The sequence below is a fragment of the Eptatretus burgeri genome, chromosome 2 (assembly GCF_056783735.1).
Source record: "Eptatretus burgeri isolate ZD-2024b chromosome 2, Ebu_testis_v1, whole genome shotgun sequence".
Lineage (NCBI taxonomy): Eukaryota > Metazoa > Chordata > Myxini > Myxiniformes > Myxinidae > Eptatretus > Eptatretus burgeri.
Genome location: NC_140962.1, coordinates 59,263,019 through 59,286,906, shown reverse-complemented (window position 1 = coordinate 59,286,906; position 23,888 = coordinate 59,263,019). Strand labels below are relative to the sequence as shown.

The window sequence follows — 23,888 nt, the reverse complement described above, 5'->3', positions numbered from 1 at the left end:
TTACATAACACGATTAGAAGTATAAAACTTTTTTATTGAACATCGTAGGTTTTGCCAACCTCTCCTCTTGAGTAAGGTATGTGGTCGGTGTCAGATGGAAACTAACTTTTTCATTCCAGTTTTTAAGAATGTAAGAATGAAATTCCACCTCTTCATCTTGGGGCATTAATAGTCAATTCAACCTTCTGAATGATTAATTAGTCAATTTAGATGCTTAACTCAACAAATGACATCTTAGTCAGTGTCTTCCTGGTGATCAAGAAAGTCATAAGCTTCCTGAGTGAGATAATTTCATTGGTAGATTTCAGTCATTAAGGACAGACTCCCATGAACTTGATGTTGTGCATGGTTGGTTGTGTTTGTAACAGGAGCAGTTGGCAATGCAGGAGTCTGCAGAACAGTCACAAACAATATCATTGAGCAGTTCTGTTGCTGATACTTTCCGTGTCATTATTTTGGACCTCAATAGGTCCAATAAAGCTCTCCCTTCTCATAGCCATACTGTGTTGATGGTTCAATATCAGAATGGCCCAAGTGTTTTTCATGTTTTACATACCTTGAAGTGTATTGGTGTATCTAGTATTCGCTGAGGCTCTTGTTTTAATGCATCTGCGGACACCTGCTCAGTTGTCATTGGCTGTATCAGAATGCTGGTCATTGCATGTGTTGTCTTCTTCCCATCAATGGTGTATTCATTGTGATTCCAGTTATCACCTGCTGATTGCCATGGGGTTGCTTTGGCAGAATTAACTGGCCTCTTGGCGACTGGCACAAGCTCTGGTGGGATGTATGCATTCACCTCTGAGGGTTGTTGTTGAGAGTCCACATGGACGGTGCCGATGTGATGAATGTCCGTAGTTCTGTGTAGGATATGTACACTCGTATGTACCCCAGGATAGCCTGAGATATGTACCCCAGGGCACTCGTGATATCAATCAGCTTCCTGCTTCCGAAGTTGTGGTGAAGGAACAATGCCAGGCCGAAATGCTTGGGTGATGTGATTGAGGTTGATAGTGTTGTAATATCACAGACAATGCTCAGGCACCGTGTGTTGGTGTCAATGTCTTCTCCATCTTTGTACCATTTGTGATCCATCATCCACCCAATAGCCTTGGACCTTAAAGGGTCTACAAATTCTCTCTGTGCATATAGCTTTGCCTCCCCAGGAAAGTGGTATTTGCCATCTTGCTTATGTGTGAGAGCCAGTCGGTTGTGCAAGATGCCAACTGCATGATGTGCAGTTGCTTCTTCACTGACTGAATAAACATCTTCACTGGTTTCAGGCTCAATGAATTTGTCCTCAGCAGAAGGAAGTTCTCTTGCCTGTTGAATTGCTTTGAGAAGGGCTTCATCCACATATATGTATATATTGTTGCTGGCCGGGGGTCGGGTGAGAAGACCACCAAGCACACTTACACTCATGTCTGTGTAAGGCTCTTGTTTGTAATGTAATGCCAACAGTTTGTAATGTAATGTTTGTAAGCATTATAATGCCAACGGAGCTATACAACATGCCTCCACCCGACATGATACGAATTGTAAATCCGGGGGTGGGGGGGGGCGGGGAAGCTATCTCGGCTCCCACCAAACTCCCCGGAATTGTAGGCCGTCGCACACGGATAATTCCGTGACGCGGCGGGTCGCTAAACCGACCCTGGATTCTAATAACTCAACCATGTGAATTAGGGTCCTCCATCTACTTAATCCGGTTACCTAAAAATAACCACGTGATTTAATTACCGGGTAACATGCCCTCGGTACGCCTTGTCTGAACCAGATCACTTTACCGGATCGGATGCAGCCGAGCGACACTGCCAAGGACATACCAGCTAAGAGGAACGGATCATTGGGAATACAGTCCCGGCAAAGCTAGGATTTCGACCATGCTGTACCAATGAGGGAAAAGACAAAAAACGAGCTGGGAACATTTCTAATAATAATTTATTAACAATGGGTGAGGAAAGGTATGTGGTACCTTCAAGATTTATTGGGTGTGCAAGCAGAGATAGGGAAGAAAGGTGTGGTGTGGCAATAAACAAGCAACTTATGAAAGCAGACGCACAGCAGACCTAACACGAAAATAATAATAACGATCTTCTGCAGGCTCACTTACATAGACAGGCACCAGGACACACACATACGTACATGCACACACACACACACACACACACACACACACACACACATACACACACACACACACACACACACACACACACACACAAAACCTGATGAAGAGGAATTGAAGCAAGACAGGAGAGGAGTTGAGGCGACGGTCTCTCGGTACCTTTGAATAATTAATACGCGGTACCCAAACGCGCCACCAATACGTTTGGGGGGAATGATCCGTGGCGCGGTACCCCCCTGACAGCTGGCGCGTCGTGTCTTGCTTCGGGCAGCTCGCGTCGAGACCGGGGGCTTGAGTTGGGAGGGTGGAGAAGAGGAGGAGTCCAGCGATGACGACAGAAGGCAGAGTCGAAGTCCAGTTTGAGCGGGAGAGGCAGGGCAGAGAGAGGGGAGGAGGATCTGCTCGGATCTTTATAGGCCCCTCAGCGCGGGGCGGGGGGGCCACCCCGAAGCTCGGTGTCGTCACCCGAATTGGGCGCTCTGATTCGCCCCGATCCCCTGCATGGCCCGTCTGCGATGGCCAGAAACCGCCACATTCCATTTCCGGCAAGATGACCCTACGCCGCAAGAATATCTTGCTCCGACCTCACGACATGATACGAATTGCCCACACCGAACTCCGTGCCATGAATCACCCTGCAAGAACCCCCAGGCCATGCCCTAACGACCGGCCGAGGGCAGTGTCGGTCCCGCATGCATGCTCGGGCGCCCCGACCAGTGCTGGTCAATGTGCCCACTCCGTGTGCGCCAACGTAGCCTGAGCTGTACAACTTGCCTCCACCCGATTGCAGCTTTGCTGGCCGTAGAGGTGAGAAGGTAAGATGTTATGGCAAACCCATGCACTGACAGTAAGATGTGCCCATTCGTGCCCGGCTCTGTACGATAACAAAGTATCGCGAGCGGCGCACAGGTCTGCCTTTGAGAGCACGTTCCGTACAACATCTTCCGTTCCGATCCGCCATTACGCACATGGCCAGCGCTCGCCCGATTCTGCTATCGTGTGCGTGGGACGAAATCCGATCGATATAATTAGTCCAGAAATGGGTCGAAAGGAATGCGCTGCTTGCGCCTTGGGCACTCGCATCCCACACAACGTGGCGTTGGGTTGCCTTTCTGTTATCGGCCTCGGTACGCATTCCGTGCAGCGTGAGTGTCGTGCTGGGTGTGTTTCCCATCCATTGGGCCGAAACTACCGCTGCGTGTGCATTTGGCAAGCTGTGTTTTCTACGGAGGGGTGTGGGTGTAATGCCTGCTGGCCCTTTGCTGAGGACACCTCACAGCGAAGGGCACACGTGGCTCAGATTTACCTCAGGAATAATCAGAAAAGAAGAGTAGAAATGACGTTGGAAATGAAATGAAGAAGAAATGATGTAAGCAAACCTAGCTATGAGATCCTCGAAATGCACGCCCCTGTTGTCCCGCTAGACAAAAGGGAAGGGACTCTACACGTATATAAATGGAATAACTGTCTTGAGACCACTATCTGCTGGATGCGTGCAGTTCCGAGAATCGCAACAATATCATTTGAGCAGACAAGGTCAGAGCCATATTTCTGTTGAATGAATGCCAGAGTTGGCATTTCTTTTACAATTATAAGTTGTTTTGTGAGGTGTATGTATCGCAGTCATCGTCATCAGTATCTTCTAAGAGTTTCCAGTAGTATGTTCTGAGTGTGGTGAGCACAAATACTTGTTTGGACTCTATTTCGGGGCTTGACCCTTTTATGAGATGCCGAATAGCCTTTGTATGGACATCATCTTCTGTAGCTGTACTCATTCTTCTTTTAGCTGCTATGTTTCATGCATTAATGTTCGAGGACAAGCACGTTTCTCTTCCTATGATACTGGGCCTCAACTGTAACTAGGTCACTATTAGCAGCCCCTCGCAACTGGGTTATCATTTGGATTTATGGGCGTCGATTCGTGGGGGACGGGGGGGACATGTCCCCCCCCACTTTTTATCAAGTGGGGGGGGGGACATGTTACCGATTGTCCCCCCAGTTTTTTCATTGAACGTAAGTTACGTAACACAAATGAGCTGCTCTAGTACAACCAGGCCGAGATGCTCCTCAAATACAAGAATAATTTTTTTAAATGTCTATTAAAGTTTTATTGGTCTATAATAGTTCTATTAAAGATGATAGGTTAACAATTCAACACTGAGAATCCATGCTTCCCAAGCCATGGTCTCCCACCGGCCAAGGGTCCATAGCGACGTCGCTTTTTGATCCTTCGATGTCGGCTCTTCCTATCATTGCGAAGCAGAATTCGCCAAGCGTTGGATTGTTCACCCACTAACAGGGAATGTGACCTGGACATTTTGAGGTATGTTAGGACGTTTTCGGACTTTGTATCGTCATTTTATGAGTGTTTAAAGAAATCGCGGCTTCATGGCCCGGAGCGCCACGCCTCAGACAGTGTTAGGCCGCAACGGCTCGGGGCCCCTTTAGCGACTAAAATAGTTTATTTCACATTTCTAACTTATATCGCCGGATGCCTGATATTATTACCTGCACGATGATGTGTGTGTTTAATTTTTGTGACTTTGCACCATCGAGTTATAAGCCAATAAAATATTTCGCGGCCTGGTATGCTGATTGAGATGGTGGAGCTTGTGCAGGATGACGCGGTTTCACTCTACCGGCTCGCACAAACGAACGGAAAATTATTTTTGAATTCTGTTCTCGGATTATATAGTATCAAAAGGGTAGTAATGAGATTACCTCGAAAATCCGATTTTAAAAGGCTTAGGCTTAGTAGCTTAGCCACGACTTGAAATTTTTACTAGGAAAAATAACGTTCCGGAAGGAATTTCTCTTCCGCCATCATCCGAATAATTTCAGGAGGACAAAGACAAAGGAGAGACCGACAGAATAAGGTGTCTCATTAAACTGTGTGATTTAGAATGATTAAATTAGAGATTTTAAATGCAGCGTTGAAAATAAAATAGAGGATTGTCAGCTTGTTCTTCACCATGTCGACCCCGCAACGGTTCTGGGACCCTTTAGCGAACAAAATGGTTTATTTCACCTTTCTAACTTATATCGCACTATACTTAAACAAAACGTACGGGCACGCACTATACTTAAACAAAGGCACGCGGTTTTAAAGTTGTGGTTTTTTGGGGATTTTTTTGCACGTACGCGCATGTACATACGGGCACGCACTAGTGGAAATGAACGTATTTACAAATCAACAAACTATGTACAATAATTGGAAAGAAGAGAGTGCACGTCCAGACGGCAACAGATCTTAATCCCTCGTCTCCTGGTCTCGTGGTTTGTGAGAGGTGAAGAATTACATAAATGTTCACATTACAACTCATTTTAGCTCATTCCTTTGGTGAACCCTTTTGATGGCATGCAAACCAAGAACACAATCTTTAACGACGACGCTAACTATGAACCAATAATATCATAATCATCTCACTCAACTTTAGCTCATTGGTTAATTAAATGCAGATTAAATAAAATGATGAATATTAATAATCCCAGGTAATAAAATACCAGGGTATCTGACCCTAACCAAAAGTAATAAAAGTAATAAGCACGTAGCCGGGAACTAAGCGAGTCATGGAATGCTAAATTTGGAGCTCAGATGCTAAATTAAGAACTGAACTCGTATCAGCGCTCTTTTAGAAATACATGTGCTACGCAAAGCTTATCACATGTCAACATTGTGCCTGGAGGTAGAGTGACCTAGTCAAAAGTATGTTGACCTTAAAAATGCCCTGTTATGCAAAAATAACCCTTACAATTCACATGTCAAAATTTATTCAACTGAAATGTAATTACCTTCTCGTTTCATCGAGGATATGGATATCGAAAGTTTTTTGCGACAGCATCAAGTAGCACATCCCCGACCACTCTCCTGGAGCAATCAAGTTCCCAGAAAGAGGTGGACGATTCAAAGGAGAAGATAGCAGAAAAGGGTGCGAGTACTCGGCCTAATTTCCCAGATCAGCCTTTTCAACCTCATGATGTCAGTTGTATCCCAGTCCAAATACCGTCAAACCGAAAGTTGAAGTTTCAACAACAGTGGTTCAAAGATTTTCCGTGGTTTCATTTTGATCAGAGCATCGGCGGTGTACTCTGTCACACCTGTACGGATGCTTCTCGTGAAAAACTTACCGAACTTGCCCGCTGTGCAGAAGACACATTTGTCTCAAAGGGCTTTCGGAACTGGAAAAAGGCTACAGAAAAATTCAGACAATACGGACGATCAAACACACATAGGCTTGCCTTTGAAAATCTGAAATGTCTCAGAAGTCAACCTGGTGTCCATGTGCAGCTGAACAGCAAACTGCTAGAAGAGCAAAGATCTGCACGGTCAGCACTTCTGAAGATTATCACCTCACTGAAATATTTAGCCCAACAAGGTTTTGCAATTCGTGGGAAGGATGCCTCTGAGGGGAATTTCAAAATGCTCTTGCAGTTGCGGGCCGAGGATGATGTAAACCTCAAGACGTGGCTGTCAAGGAAGACGACGTTCACAAGTGGAGAAATTCAGAACGAAATTCTACAGTTGATGAGTCATGCCATCCTCAAAAATATCTGCAGTAACGTGAATGAAATGTCCACTCAGTTCGGGCTCGTAACTGATGGAACGCAAGATATTCAGGGTAATGAGCAGGAGTCGGCGGTGTGTGTGCGCTATGTGACGGATTCCTTTGATGTTCAAGAAGATCTCATCGGCCTCTACCAAGTATCGTCAACAACAGGAGTATCACTTTGTAAGATGCTTCAGGATGTCCTAATTCAGTGTCAACTCCCTATTGAACACCTTAGAGCGCAGACTTACGATGGGGCAAGCAACATGTCTGGAAAGTACAAGGGCTGTCAAGCACAGCTAAAAAAACTCCAACCGCTGGCCAATTATGTTCACTGTGGAGCTCATGTCACCCAACTCATTACATCCAAAGCCCTACAAACTGCACCGTTCATAAGAGATGCCCTTGATTATGTCCAGGTACTCAGCAACATCTACAACAACTCTGGAAAATTCAAGCATCTGTACTTGAATATCCACGCTGACGATGCTGACACTCCTTGCCCTACACGCCTGAGGCCAATTTGCCCGACGCGTTGGTTAACTCGTTCTCCTGCTGTGAAATCAATATTGGATAACTTTGAAGCGGTACTGGATGCCCTTCAACAAGCAAGTGATGACTTTGGTACGAACACGGCATCGCGAGCCAACGGTATTCGAAGCTGTCTTTCATCAGGAAATTGTGTTCTCGGTCTGTTTGCATCATTGCCCATTCTCCAATCCCTTGAATACCTCAATAAGGCACTTCAGGGTTCACAAGTTACCATCTCTGGTATGCTTACTGCTGCAAAGGTAACTGCACAGAATCTCCAATCTCCCCGTACCGACCAGACGTTTAAGGAAGTTTTCGAAGCAGCACAACAGAAGCTCCAGCAGTGCCAACTAGATCCAGTGACCCTCCCTTGTAAGCGCAAGCTTCCGAAGAGACTTGATGGAGGCACGCAGGAATACACTGCCAATTCTGCAGAGGAGGTATACAGAGTTGAATTTTTCAAAGTCATCGACAGCGCATCCGAGAACTTGAACGAGTACTTCACATCAACCGACCTCATGGCGTACAGGGACTTGGGTGAAATGCTCCTGTCTGGGTCATTCAAACCACAAATAGTCCGCAAATATCCCGAACTGTCGGATTCCCTAGAGCAAGAACTTGGCTTCTTTCGTAACCAGTTCAGTGGTTCATCTGTTGAGGATTACCGTAAGATATTTGTAGACATGGTGCCGGAAGTCCGTCGAATGTTCCCACAGGTAGAACGTTTGCTTCGGCTTCTATTGGTTTCCCCAGCAAGTACATGCGAAGCTGAACGGTCATTCAACGCACTCAGACGTATGAAGACTTGGTTACGTTCTGGTTACACAATGACCCAACAACGCCTCAACCATCTCATGATCTGTCATGTTCACCGAGATCGTCTGACTGCACTTGACCCCCAAGACATTGCTACAAAGTTTTTCACTGGATCGACAGACAAGAGGGTTCATATTTTTGGCAAGTTTTAAGGTAAGTTGACCGTGCTCGTGTAATATCAATTTGTATGTCAGTCTAGTTTTCAGTTTATGTTTAGTGAATCAGTTCAAGGGTCGTGAGAAGGAGGCTTGATAAACAATTATATATATATATATATATATATATATATATATATATATATATATATATATATATATATATATATATATATATATATATATATATATATGTATTTCTTTGATGACACTTGAAACTTTGAAATGTGTATGATTAATGTTTAATAAATTTTGCTCCGTCTGCTTACATTTGATAAAAAGATGGCCGATAGATGGTCAGATTAATTTAAGGGATTTGTGTGATCAGAAGGTAGCATGTCAACGAGCGTATGAAATCAAGAATTTGCAAGGGTAGACTTGCTGTGTCCACGCCGGCATGAAGTGGGCTTCGTGGTCTGGACATGCGATGTCCCCCCCACTTTTCAAAAGCAATCAACGCCCATGATTTGGATATAATTTTGCTCTTCTGCAGCCTTCAGGATTTTAGTGTACTGTACATGTTCTGTTTGCTTCATTATCTTCCAACTCCAGATTCCACCATTGACCATGTTGTACATTGTATGGGATGTCAGATTTTCCCACAAATGATGCAGTTGGTTTTCCAATCAAATATTGTTACCTCCATCACCGAAGATTGATGGAGTTTGTGTATTCACTCCTGTCTGTCTTTGTCTGTTTGTGAGCAGGGTATCGCAAAAAGTTGTGGACGGATTCAGATGAAATTTGGTGGACAGGTTGGGCATGTGACAAGGACGAATTGATTCGATTTTGGTGAAGAATCCGAATCTGGATACTAGAATTTTTTTAAAGTGATTCTTCACCATTGAATCTTGAATGCTGAATTTTTCTTTTTCTCGAAAGCTATATTTTCGAAAAAAAATTCAGGAAAAACACAGCTGTAACTGATATAGTAAGGCAAAAACTTAAACTACCTTCACATGCATGCACACTGTGCAATACACCACCACCACCAACAGATTCACCACTACCTTGAGTTAGAGAGGCCTTGTGTTTCTCTACAGAACTTTTTTTTTACATGCGTTTGACTGCAGTAAGTTGCTCGACAGTTTATGTGATAGCGAAAGGTGATTATTATTAGTGAAAGGTACCTTGTAGGATTTTCTGCTTTCGCCCCTAAAAAAATTTGTTGCTACATCATCAAGTCTTTTTCTGCTTTTCCAAAATATAGTCTAGTTTGGACACATCAGTTGTAACACCCACATTCTTGTGGAATGGTTGTGCACAAAAGATTCAAATTTCCTCGTCAAAGTCAAAAACAGCTTTGCATTTATTTTCAGTCAAATTCAGAAGTCATGCTTGGGATGTCGATATCACAGTGCAGGAAAAGAACCTTATTCCTGAAAACGAATGAAGCAAGCATTGTTATGTGGTACATTAGTTAACAATCCTTTCTTCAGCAATGATTTAATGGGAAGCAACATAATAGGCCTACATGAAAATCGAGTTGCTTCAAATGACACAGCATGCTAAAGCCCCTGTCACACCTTGACGATTTAGCCAGCGTATAGCAACGTATCAAAATTGATCTAAAACGCTGGCGTACGCTGAACTATTGATGTTATTTTCAGTTTTGGGCTTATATTAACGAGTGGGATGTATGCATAATGTATTATTAACATACACAGAACGTTTCGATAACTTATAGATAACTTATACCAACGAATGCTTAGCGTGTTGTCGGCGTTCACAACTTATGCCCAACGATAGTCTAACTTATGCATAGCACCCGGCAGCGTATCGCCGACGATCACGTGGCGTAGCCTATTAAAAGGCTGCCGCTCGACGATTCAAATAATAACCGCACTAGACATCGAAGTGTCAACATCACCGTCATGCCGAAGGAAAAAAAAACAAAAAAAACATGGAGTCTGGAACACTGATGGGTTCTCCTGTGAAGCCCATTTTTATATACCAATTCCCCTAAACGCTGCCAATACGCCATTGTACGGTAGCTGTAAGTTAGAAACACGTTCAGTAAGTTCTGTGGTCGTCTGGAAGACGTCAAATACGTCTACATACGTCAATATGCGTTGAAGATACGTCACACATAGGTTCAAAGCACGTTACTCATAGGTTAGAAATAAGTTTCGGGTACGCTAAACATTACCTCGACGTATTTCAACTTATGAGTAACTTACAAGTAACGTGTGTCAACGATCGCATAACGTGCCTACAACTTATGGCCAGCGTATGCGGAACGTACGAGTCATACGCTGGCATACGTCGAAAAATGTTGAGCATGCACAAAATTTGTCGACGAGCTCGGCGTACTAGGACGTATTTCAGCGTGCTCTTAACGTGTACAAAACTTACCCATAACGTATTCGACGTGTGCCAGCGTATTTGCCAAATTTTTCATACGTTGGCATATGCTGGCTAAAACGTCAAGGAGTTACAGCCCCTTAAACAGTAAGTAAGTTGCTTGGAACAAGCAAGAAACTATTCCATGCATATATAAAACTATCAGGGGTACCTGCACGGCATTAGTCAGGTTCCTTATGTAATTTCGTTGTTATTTTTGGGAGATTATGAAAACTATATTTTTTTGAAAACCTTATAGCCTAACAAATCAGAAAATGTTTGATTCCATTTTCTCAGATGTCATTATGGTGGCCATCTTGGATTTTAAAAACTGGCGAACCTCAAACACAAGTTTCTCAATATCTCACCTCCAAGATGACCTAGAAACAAGATTCCAGTGGCCAAATCTACATTTTTTGGGGGCAAGGAATCCAATGGTGATATTTACAAATGTCAATGGCACATGTATGGGTGTCTGTCTTGCATTTTAGTATGCATAGCTGAACAGAATAGAAAAAGAAAAAAATATTCGGAATTTGACACCCAAAGTTTACACATAAGCAAACTGTCATGTCTGTCTACACATCTCCATCGTCCTCACTGTCACTAGCAAATGTGATATCCCGAGAGTCTTTATCATTCTGGCAGTCAGTGCTACACGGACATGGCTGCATGCAGGGTAACTCCACTGAATTGCACGAACATCTGTGTGAAGAACAGTCTGCTTTGCATTGACATCTGACCATCTCAATGATGGCCTCTGGTGCTGGGAGGGACTCAGTTGTCATTGGTTACAGCTAGCCATCCTCGTCCTTGTAGTAGCCATTTTGTAGTGGGTCAAGGAACTCCTGCTGGGCGATGTCTGCCTGACCCCACACTCTGGCCTGGATATGGGCTCGTAGGACATGCTGCGTGAGAGCACCAAGTGTGGGTGGAAGCTTGTTACTTTCTGCCATGTGCTTGCAGAAAAGATACCATCTCAGTTCAGGGATGTTGTCGATTTGGATCCCCTTGGGTAAGTATACAGTGCATACAAACTCAGCCAAAGTAGATAGCAGATGCTCTGTCACGTCGCTGGTTTGAGACAGCATTTACAGAGCCTTGACAACATGATCATCTGCTTTTAGATAGATGTTCAGCCAGGTAGCTTTGCCTATTCTAGAAAACCACCCAGTGTTTTCTGCTCCTGTACAGTAAATGCATGAAATGCCAGAAAAGTCTTTGCTCGATCTGCACCCAGAGCTTTCCATATTGGTTTCACTTCCAAAATCCAAGATGCCATTGAAACGCAAGTATTTTTCAGCAGGATTTCATAATTTTCTACAACCTGCACCAGTACATCTGTGTCTGGGGAGAAGAACATGAGCTGTGCATTGGATGAGTTGCGACGTGAAGCCAGAATTGCATGGTGGATCAACAAGGTGTCTGCTTCTTCATGCTTGTTGCCTTCAAAGTCCAATTGACTGTTGCTCTCTGTGTGTCCTGCAGCAGAAGCAATGACAAGCTTGGGGGATTCTTTGCTATATTCAATCGTCTTTGATGCCAGATACTCCGTCAGATCAGCCTGAGTACAAGAGTACAAGACTGATGGCTTTCTTCTGTTCTTCTGCAGGACTGACTTCACACTGGGCAGTTCAGTAAGGATCGTCTCCTTCAGCCACCATCTGGTGAATGCCGGGAAATGGTTTTCTATCCCGTCTGGTCCAAGCATTCTCGTGTATGTGTTTTTAATGTCATCAATTGAGAGGTAGGCTTGGTTTTGAGTTTGCACATCAACAAGGTTGATCACCTCAATCAGACATGCATTTTGTAGTGGATGGACTTTTGATGAACTCTTTGTGTCACCTTGATCTCGCATGGCATGGAATACATGTTTTGTCCAACAAGATTTGTGATATCTAACTTTTACTGCATGGGCATCTGTTGGTGAGATACATGTGTTCAGTCTTGTTTTGAATGCTGGATTTTGGGACTTATATACAGCTGATTTGAGAGTTTCTCCAGCATTTTGTGTGCAGTGTTTGAACAACTGTTCATCACTGTCTTCTTGACAGAAGAAACACAGGTCCTTGTCCAGCGGCACCGTACATGACCGTGTGAATGGGGAAGACCGACCAGATGGGCTTGGTTCACCCATATCAGTGCTTCCTCTGTTCTGTCCATGTCTTTTGGCAGGGTATGACCCAGTAAATAATGCATGTTCATGGCGGTCTCGGGCTCGCTGAATGTGGTCCTTGTTAGTCGCAACCAGGTTACAGCCGCGATGCCAAAATGCATGTTCTTCACATAGTGTTTCTTTTTTGATGTCCATTAGCCACTTTTGCATTTCAACATTGTTTCCATCTTTCAAGCTGGCTCTCTCCTTTACTGTATCTAGTATCTTCTGGTAGGAATCTATTCTAGGATGTAATACCAAGTGTCCTTTACTTTGGTCATCAGACTGACAGAGTATGCACAGCTTCCAGTTAATTATTTCCTGACCCTGTCTCTGCTCCAAGCTGACGAAGCTGAGACATCTTGCTCATGTTGCTCTAATACAGGTCTGCAAAAAGAAAGGTAAACACCACCCATTAACATATAACACCCAATACTACACATACAATAGGTAAGGTATAATGTACATACAAAAAATAGTCAGAGGGGCTTTGCAGTTGACACACCTGGAAACAGAGCTAACATGTGCTAACTAGCGTTAGCTTGGACATACTGTATACACACCAGCCGCGTAGAAACAACAACATACCTGGATTCGTCTGAATTATTTGGATGTTCCTCTAATACCTGCAGATACTGACGTAATGACTGCAATTACAATCACCACAGATAAACCTACAAATGCCAGCACTAGATTATGTACCTGTACACTGACTTGTTGCACTAAGTACACTTTTGTTCAGATACCCACTTGGATCAGGTTCCTATGTCACCTCGGAGCCAGGATAAGGAGATAAGCGTAAACTTCAGTTATGCGCATAAAAAAAAAATCCAAGATGGTGACCTAAACTTGTGCCATTGATCATCTGTTCTGATTTCTAATTATCACCATTGGATTTATTTCCCCCAAAAATGTAGATTTCGCCACTGGAATCATGATCCTTGGTAATCTAGAAGTCAAGATATTGAAAAAATAGCATTGGAAGGTCACCATTTAAAAATCCAAGATGGCCACCATATTGGCTTCTGGGAAAATGGAATCATGCATTTTCTGATTCGTTAGTCTATGAAGTTTCCAAAAATGTATGGTTTTCCTAATCTCCAAAAAAATATAACGAACTCATATTTCTGGACATAGTGAACTGGACTACATTGCCGGGCAACGTCGGGTCCCTCTTCACACCCCACCCCTTCCTCTGCTTCCTCCCACCCCACCCATTGAGGGACAAATTCATCGATATGGCTGAAGTAATGATGCGATAGATGTTTATCCTCATCGTCGTGTCATGAATCTGGAGTGTGTTCGGTTACAAAGTTTCTTGCAGAGCACTTGCCATGTGGCTTAAGCGCTCCTTCAGAAACCATTGATAAGGAACGGCTGGCTTAACAAGCGCTAGCTAGCTGCTTGGTAACTGAACACACCGCTGGACATCTCAACAGCATACCTGCTGATAATATTTTTATATTACTAATAACCTGCTGGACCTGCTGATAATATTTCCCGGACATCTTTGTTCTTTGTTCCCTTCACATTTATATTTACCATTAAAAAAACACAGAAAAAAGGCCATTTTTTTTTCCAATTAAACACTTTAACTCTTAATCATGAGTATTTTCATTGTAATGAAAACGGACCTTGTTCAGACCCACACATCCACCCACGGACACGATATTTTAGATATTTTATCGATCTATGGAGGGATATAAATTCAATCGCATGGGTGAACATATTGAACTTCACATTCAATATAGTGGTATGAAGCCTGGTGTTGGCTTCATGGTTAAGACGACTGGTTTAAAATTGTAGGGTCTTGAGTTTAATCCCCTGTTCTGTTAAATAACACCAGGTGGGTTGACTCAGCCTGTCATCCTTCTGAGGTAATCAACATGAGTACCAGCTTATTGTAAATTGGTGGTACTGCATCAGCAGCACAGCTGATGCACCATAGGCTGCATCTTCTTTTTCCTCTTCTTCTTATTCTCCTCCTCTCTCTCCTTGATAAGGGCTGATGTCCAACGGTACGAAGCTTCTGCCCTGCCTTGACCACGATTCTCCTCCACTTCCCCGTCCTCAGCCATCTCTCTCCACTCTCCAACCACCCCACCTTACTGATATCCCTCCTCACACAATCCTCCCATTTCAACCACGGTCTACCCTTGCATACAAAATAACAATAATAATAATAATAATAATAATAATAATAATAATAATATTGTGGTATGAAATGTAATTTTATGATGGAAGGAAATAGGGGTTACAGGAAGCAATTTTGATGTAGAATTGCCAATCTTTGTCCAATGTTAATGTAGAATGGTTCAAATTAAGGGGATTGATCCTCTAACAGATGCTGTGTGGACTGTGCTTGCCTGCTGATGGACCTCTGGCTGCTTGTACATGTTGCTGCATTTGAGCCTGGGGAGTAACTGCTGAAATCTGTCTGGGTTCTTCCTGACATCTTTGTTCTTTGTTCCCTTCACATTTTTTTCGAATTTCTTTTTTCACAATTATCTTTATTTATTGTAATTCTTGCATTTTCTTCTCTTTCATCTCTTTTACTCCCTATTCCTCTCCTTTGTTATCCTTCTCTCAGGAGAAGTGAATGCTTGCAGAAAATTTTCTGTAAGGCTCACTTGGCTGTGCCTGGATGGGTTTGTGGGAAGGGGAGTAGCAGCTGAAACCAAAATCCTGTCCAGGTTCCTCCTGATGACTCCATCTTTGCTCTTTCTTCTTCGGGTTCCTTCCTGGTCTTCCATTTCATTCCATGTTGCAAAACCTGCCACTAAAAAAGGTAAGAACTTTCTTTTTGATGCAAAGAAAGTTTTTTGTTGAACTGCCCACTTGTGGATTTACTGCCAGGGGTCCAAGTCTTAAAACAGCTCTTGTAGCCAGAGGTTTAAAGATATTTTGATTCTGTTTGTTGATTTGTGTGGGATGGTATACTATGTGCTAGAAAAATCAACATTGGAACTCTCAATATTTTATTGAATCAAGTGTTAAAACAATATATGTGAACATCCTCAGAAAGCAATTTTACAAAATGCTGTTTGCTGGATTGAGGGTTTCGGTCCAGAAAAAACGGCACATTATCAGTTTGCACAGGTTTCCTTCATTGTCATCATGCAGATTCTTTATCCTGTGACCCTCGCCCCTAAGCTTTGATTTGACACATGAGGACAAATATTGTATCGCAGGTTTGGATAACTCTTTAAATGGAGCACTTTTGGCCCTCTGCTGCTGGACTAGAAGGGATTGGAACTCTGGTCATCAGAAGGCAGCGCTCGGGTTGTGCGTGACTCCAGGCATGAGGCACGAAGCAAAAAATTATTTCTGATGCTCTATTTCTGATGCTCTGGTTTAGAACTGCCAAAGCAGCCCCACGGCAAGGATTACACTGGGTGGTTTGTGTTTGCCTTTGTAATGAAAGTCAGGGCAGGAATTTGTAATTTCTTCAGGGTGCCATCGATAACTCACCCACTCTTCCTGGGATCTTTAACATCCAGCAACTAATGCTGGTTGATGGGATGTTCAGTTTAACATCCATCTGTGATCTGAGGTACAGCATGCGCACATCTATAATTTATGAATCACCCTGCCTGTGAAACTCCAGGATGACGGTTTATAACTGGGTCACGATTCAAACCCAGCCGAGACAGATGAGAAGTGAGTGTACGTACCTCTCGAGTTTAGACTATCCTGCCAGTCTGCCAGCAGAAGAAAAACTTACCTCTCAACAAAAGGAAAATTTTGGTCAATGCATACAGTTTTTGAAATTACAACACTGTTCATGGTAACGACCTCAGTGCCATATCTTCTTCAAAACTGAATAAACAAAGGCTAATGTTGAAAAGTTTACGATTTGTGCCTTTTTTATTTTAATGAATGTACATTGAGCTTTGTTTGTATTCTTATGTCAATCTGAACACATACACAAACACCTGCTGCTTTCTTAACACATTTGCTTCCATTATGTACATCCTTGTAAATGATGATCCCACCTTGGGGATCTTCTACTTGCCATCTTGTTCAGGGAACGGGGGTTCTGAGATGCCTTTAAATTTACACTGAAGTGAATGGGAAAAACTTTTTGACCGACACTCCAAATTGCTCCAAACTTCCTCATAGTATTTCTCCCTCTTTCAATTAAGCCAATACACAAATATAAAATCCTCAAAACCACTGCCTTCTTATTAACCTCCTCTGTATATAATAGATGTTTATAACTTCTTATTGTATTCATTTTTCTATACTCTTCTTTCTTAAAGGCTTAACAGTTACAATAATCTTCAAAATTTATTGTTTCTTTGATTACATTTTTCTTTACCCCTTTTTTAAATCACATTTTTCAATATTAATATCAATATATTTATAACTATATTCCTTTGCTTTGAATCCCACAAATTCACACATTATCTTTCTACCCAATTCATCATAAAACTTCCCAATAACCTTTTTATTCTTTGTAGAGAATAGTTTGTTACCTGATTTATAATTGCTTGTATCATAAATATCAACATCCTGAGACATATCCTTAAATATCTTCCGTATTGATTTTCAAAATAAAACTGTATCCATATAAAGTAGATTAATATTATTCACATATTTCTTGTTTAAGTTATTGTAAAAGTAGTCGTACATTAATAATTTTGACAAGTCAAGAATTGATGTTCCTCTATAAATAGGTTTGTCCATTTCAATACTTTCTTTAATCATGTAAATAGCACAAAAGCTCTCTGAAAATACCTCCACTCTTTGAAAACTTGCTTTATTAATTAATTTGGATGCTTGTTTCCAAGATGTAGCAAGTCTTATGTTTTGTCTATTCCTAACATTTTCCATAGGCTTTCCAAATTCAGCATTATTTATTAATTTATAAAAGTCCTTCTCAAAATAATTTGAAGCAAGTGTTCTCTTTACTGTGTTAAAATCAATATACTTTTTTAACCAATGACTTTAAATTCTAAAATCCAATGAATTTTCTTTTCTCTTCACCCAGCAGATAAATATTGTCTTAAATTCCTTTTATGTTAAACATAATTTCCTTTATCATATAATGTAGTGAGTAATTTTTCTGTTGCTTTGTCTTTTGTAAGAAATGATTGTTGATAACTGCTAAGCCATTCCTTCTTCGGACTTTCTTTATCAGGCGCATATGTATGTATATATATATATATATATATATATATATATATATATATATATATATATATATATATATATATATATATATATATATATATATATATATATATATATATATATATATATATATATATATATATATATATATATATATATATATATATACATATATATATATATATATATATATATATATATATATATATATATATATATATATATATATATATATATATATATATATATATATATATATATATATATATATATATATATATATATATATATATATATATATATATATATATATATATATATATATATATATATATAAATCTTTATTTTTGTTATGGAATTCTTCTGGATATTTCAAATCAACCTCAAAATAATATCCAACTTGAGCTTTATCTAATTCTTTTTGAGAAGATATAATGGTGTTTTGTAAAACTTTTTCATAATTCTTTTCTTTTACCCATTTAAGTTTTCCATCAGGTAAAGCGTGAGACATCGCCCATCCATATAAATTATTAGCATCATAATACATCACGTAGGAACTGTCTTTTTTCACATCAGTGAGGAAGATATTTGTTCTTTGATTTAGCACATCTCTTTGAACAGAACAGACTTGCTGTTTGATCAAAACAGACTTGAACAGAAATTCCACCTCTTTTAGACTTCTCTATCATCAAAAGCATATCTACATCACCGATTAATTCCAATGGTTTTGTCATTTTTAACATTGCACTCCGAGCTAATCCTGGGGCTGTATAATACTGAGCAGGGCCTAATCCATAGGAATTTTTATTATGACATCCTGTTCTAAAAATCTCAAATACATCAGCCAATAAAAGAACATCAGTCTTAAGATACAAATTGTGATATTCTCCAAGGTTCTTTATATTAAACTTCTGCCAAACATTTTGTGCTTGAGTATAATCTTTATCAGTTATATGACTTTTATTTAACTCGTTTTCGAAACTTTCCTTTGATGGAAGTCGTGTTTCTTTCAACCTCTCAAATTAATCCATGTAATCATAAGGATATATTCCCTTTGTGATAGGAGTTCAATCTCTCCTTGCTTTGAAAAATGTGATTTGAGATTTGGAAAGTTTTTAATATTTGATACCAAGTTAGATAATGGACTTGATATAAACTTGAATGTGTCAAGAAATCTGATATGAGTTATAGGAGATGTAGGGATTGTTTTTGTGAATGACGTGTGAGGAATGGCTGAAATGTCTCCACTGGTTTTACTCAAATCATTTATGAAAAGATGTGTGTCAGTGAGCATTGTTGTGAAGAAAGACTGTAATGAAAGAGGGAAGTTTAATGAGATGATGAGATGGACCTCTATATTTACCAGTGAAATGACAATGGTCTCTTATCTTTGGACCGTCACTAATTTTCTCCTCATAAATATGGCAGACAGCCTGTGGTTGTCTAAATTTTATTTTATTAAGGACATTGGTTTATAGGTTTTTCCCATTACCTTACATAATTGAATAGTCTCTTTCCAGTCGTTTCACAAACTCCTTCAAGGCATCTTCTCCTCTCTAAAGTTCTAACTTGTCTTCATTACCAACAGTGATGATGTGTGTTCTCATACACCAATAGTGTATTTGCATATTTCTTATGATGAGATACTCTTTCTGGTTTCCATTGTGGAGGATGTAGGTGAGCAATAACAGACCATAAAAAGCATTTATTATCATTGTTTTGAATATTAACAACTGCCTTTTTAAGCTTTATCTTTTTTGGTAAATAAATATAAGAAGAAGCATTAAGAGGCCGAGGGTCTGATTTCAAGATGTGTATATCTAAAAAGATTTTTGTTTTTTTTAAATAATGAATCCACAACCTACCACGCTATTATCAACATCCAGTTCTTGTCTTTGGAGTTGATCATAAACATCACAAACTAAGAAATCTTGGAATGATGTGATAAAGTGAGGATTTGTTCCCATATAGGAAGTTTCTTCATCACCTTCTCTTGTCATATTCAATTTTACTCCCATATAAAACTTAAAATATTGATTTTGCTCAATGTGTTTTTAATTAGAACTTCAGGATGTACTTGGTTTAACCATATCAACTACCTCAATGATTGATGTCAGTGTTGGTTCTTTAAAGTGAAACAATCTTATAAGTATATGTCCTTAAAATGCTTCATCAGCGTTTTCAATGGAGTATCCAAGTATCCCCTCTTCATTCTACTTGTGTTTGTGTGATAGAAGGTACTTCTTATAACTCTCTTTTAAGGCACCCTAAGAGCAGACATCACAATGTTTTGTTTCTCATTCAAGTGGAGATATTTGTTGGAAGAGCTTGAATGTGTGTTTGTAGGTTTGAAGGTGTTTGTTATAATATTTATATTCATGATTACAAACGTCGCAATACATTGTATTCACGATATTTATGTAGTATAACTTTACTTAAAATAACATTTTCTTTATGAAAATCTCATGGTAAGCCACTTATTTTAGTTAGTCTCTTTGAAGGATGTTGTTTAAGATTAAAGACCTTATTTTTCATTTTTTTTTTCATCTTTGTATTTTGTAATTCCTGTGAATAAAATGAACGTAAGATTTCTTCTCCCTTTAAATCATATAATTTGTAAGTCCAAGGAACTGTATCCATGACATCAACAATTTTAAAGAGTTCATTCGACCACCTCTTGCTACAACTTTATAAAATGACTTTTCCATCGATATATTCTTCTGACATCACCAATCTTAAACTTTGGATTTCTTAGATTAATCTCCTTTTCATATTCTAATTTTGTAAATGTTTCTGTTGGTTTTTCTTTTGTCGAGGAATGGACTGTATTATTGTAATTATCTACAATGTCCTGAATCAAAGATACCCTTTTCTGATGTCCGAGTTCTGCAAAAGGTTTTCTCTCATTCAAAATGTGATTAAAGCACTCAATAACAACTGCCTATCCTTCATTAAAGGTGCTGTATAATATAACACCATTATCTTTAAGAAAATTAATAAATGCTATGTTATAGAACTCTGTTCCCTCATCAGTCCATAACTTCTTTGGTTTCCTTTTGCTTTTATTAAATATCTGTTGCAAGGCTGCCATAACAGTATTACCTCTTGTTTTTCAGAGGAACAACCCACACATGTCTACTCCTCAAATCAATAACGATTAAAGCATACTTGTATCCCTTACCATTATTGAGTTTAATTAAGTCAGCGGACCAGATGTAATCAACCCCTTTGGAATATACCTTCCTTCTTTTAAACTTTGTGATTATTGGTTTATGTAATTCATCAGCCAAAAGTTTATCAGGTAGATACTCTTCAATCTCAATGACATCACTAGAGTTTAAAAGTTTTTTTTATTTTTTATTTCCAAGCCCAAGTCTCAATTTAGCACTGATCATCTTCTTCACGATAAACCCATCAACTTTTTCTCTCAACGTTGGATTTTCTTTCAAACACAAATTATACAACATTTCTTCATCCACTTTGTGTTTTCTTCCAATGTTGTGCTAGTTCCACAATCAATACCATGCTTAATACACACTTAATCAACTCTGTTTTTAGGTTTAGACCAAGGTTTAGGATTGTTCGCCTCATCTAATCTTTTATCCAAGTTTGTGCTGGACCACAGAAAGAATACCCTGGTAGATGTAATTCCCCCGGTATTCCAGTTGTAAATTTACTCCCCGATAAAAACTTTTGTATAGCTCCTCCACTTTTATGCTTAGAGATGAGTTGACACTTTTTGGAGCCACACACTAAACATAACCCCTTTTTATAAACTCTATTATTTTTACTTTCAACATATGAGACATGTTTAGTATGTTTTCTTTTTACATTTGAGACATAATACCAGGTGGGGTTGACTCAGCCTATCATCTTTCCGAGGTCAGCAAAATGAGTATCAACTTGCTGGTATCCTGCGTTGGAGTGGCGACTTGTCCAGGATTGTGCCCAGTAGCCCAGGAGACTGCTTCGGCAGCAGTAATGCTTTGCACAGAGTATGGTCCCAATGGAATGGAATTTGAGACAATAACTTATTTATTTATCAGAAATGTTAACAGACTTGCATGAAGAAAATTCTTCTTTTGATTTTTCTATCATCATTTGTAATACAGCCCTTAATATCATAAGCACTTGAAGAATAACTGTCAGATTTTCATCTCTCATTTATTAAGGGTTAAAATCCATCATGACAGTTATATCCACAGTATATCTTTTCCTTTATTTATAGCAACCACCTTATTAAAATATTCCTCATTCAACTTATCTAATTTTAAGGTCTTTTCTTCTTCACCCGAAACCCTCATTTTAATCTTCATATCTAATTTTTTCATTTTTTCTTTCACTTCAACTTCACTTAACACCTTATCAACCATAAGGGTGTATCTACATCTATTACCTTTTCAAAATACTCCTTACCCAACTTTTCTAATTTTAACGTTTTTTTTTCTTCTTCACCTAAAATACTTGCCTTTATCATTATGTCTTCCCTTGAAAACTCTTCAACTAATTTATGTAACCTTTCCAAAATTTCATCTTCAATTAATATTTTAATGTATTACTTTTCATCCATCTCATCAACATCCCTTTCAACCCTTGAACCACTTTTACCCCATAGAATATCATACATATATTCATCTGGATTTCTTGATATTCCTGTATCCAATTTTTTTTTTTTTTTACAACAGGAAATGAATAAAATTTATTCTGAATTTCTAAAAGAGCTTTGTATTCTATCAACTTTAAAACTTTTTCATTTTTTAACATTCCAGTTAAATCCAAACTTGTTGGTTTATTAACATCAGGAGAAAGCTTATCTTTTATTGAACCCTCCCCCCCCCCCCCCCCCATTCTTATGTTGTAGAATATATTTATTGAAATACCGAATACCCTTTTCTTATATGTATGCTTGGACACAGAAATGAGAATTTTCTTGAAGCCTTTTGCTGTCATTTATGTATCAGAAATATATGACAGATTAATATGATGACAGGAAACACCCCCCCCCCTTTCATCCCATAGTTAAATAATTTTGTATTTCCTTACTTATTATATATAATCCTCTTCTTTGTGTTTTCGTGATATAAACTATGGCAAAACCATTATTGATTTTACCCTTATTAAATTCTTTTATTTGTTGTTTGCTAATCGTGCTTCCACAAAACTCATTCTCGGCACCAAGTTGATAATATTCTTCCTTAGGAGACTGATTTTTTTTTTTTTTTTTTTTTTTTTTTTTTGTATACCTTGGTCGAGGCTCGTATGAGAGCAAACACATAACTCACAGCAAGGAGGCATGAGACAAGAGGGGCGGGAGTGGAAGGGACAAAACAGTGGGGAACAGACACATTAGGTGAACTGTGGAAGGGAGAGGGATGGGGATGGGACGGGGAACATGGCGAAGAGAAGATGGACATTACAGGGACTTTCAGGAAGGAAAGCAGGAGAAATGAAGGAAGTGGCTGGGTGGATTATCGGGGGTAGAAAAGATCGAGGATTTGGATGGGGGAAGATAAGAGGTGGTGGTGAACAGCTGTTTTGAAAGCCTGGAGGGAAGAATGGGAAAGAATAGAGTGAGGAAGTTTATTCCAAAGGCGGGAAAAAAGAGGAATGAAAGAGTGAAGATGAGCAGTGATTCGTGATTTTGGTAGTTTTACCAGAAGGGGGTTGTTGGCGGACCTTGAGCGCCCTGTGGAAATGTGGTGGGGACAAATCGCAGAGAGAGCAGGGGGGGCAAGGCTGGAGAGGAGTCGGTAGAAGACAGAAAGACCACCGACCAACCTGCGGTGATTGAGTGAGAGGCCCAAAGACTCAGCTTCATTGCGGGAGATGCCGATGATCTTAAATGCCCTGGTTTCGACAGCGTTAAGCCGAGAAAGGTGGGAGGCAGGAGCACCAGCCCAGAGGGGAGAGCAGTACTCCATCAGGCTACGGACAAAAGCTTTGTAAGTGGTCAGGAGCTCAAGAGGGCCGAGGAAGGACTTGGCACGACAGAGGATTCCCAGTCGGCGACTGGCTTTTGAGGCGAGGTTGGAAATGTGACTTTCCCAGGAAAGGTCATGGCAGATAGTGAGACCCAG

General features: G+C 40.0%; 1 protein-coding gene and 1 long non-coding RNA gene across 2 annotated transcripts in view; both read left to right on the top strand.

The window, feature by feature from the left end:
• LOC147032135 (uncharacterized) overlaps positions 1-15,371 on the top strand; it is an 84,823-nt gene extending 69,452 nt beyond the window's left edge. Inside the window, exon 3 of the transcript XR_015055043.1 lies at positions 15,266-15,371. The gene's annotated coding sequence lies outside the window, so the exon portion shown is untranslated. The remainder of the gene's footprint in view (positions 1-15,265) is intronic.
• Positions 15,368-16,522, top strand: LOC147032134 (uncharacterized). Its single transcript, XR_015055044.1, has 2 exons — positions 15,368-15,463; positions 15,867-16,522. It is a non-coding gene; the product is annotated as an uncharacterized LOC147032134 (long non-coding RNA).
• Positions 16,523-23,888: the final 7,366 nt, after the last annotated feature.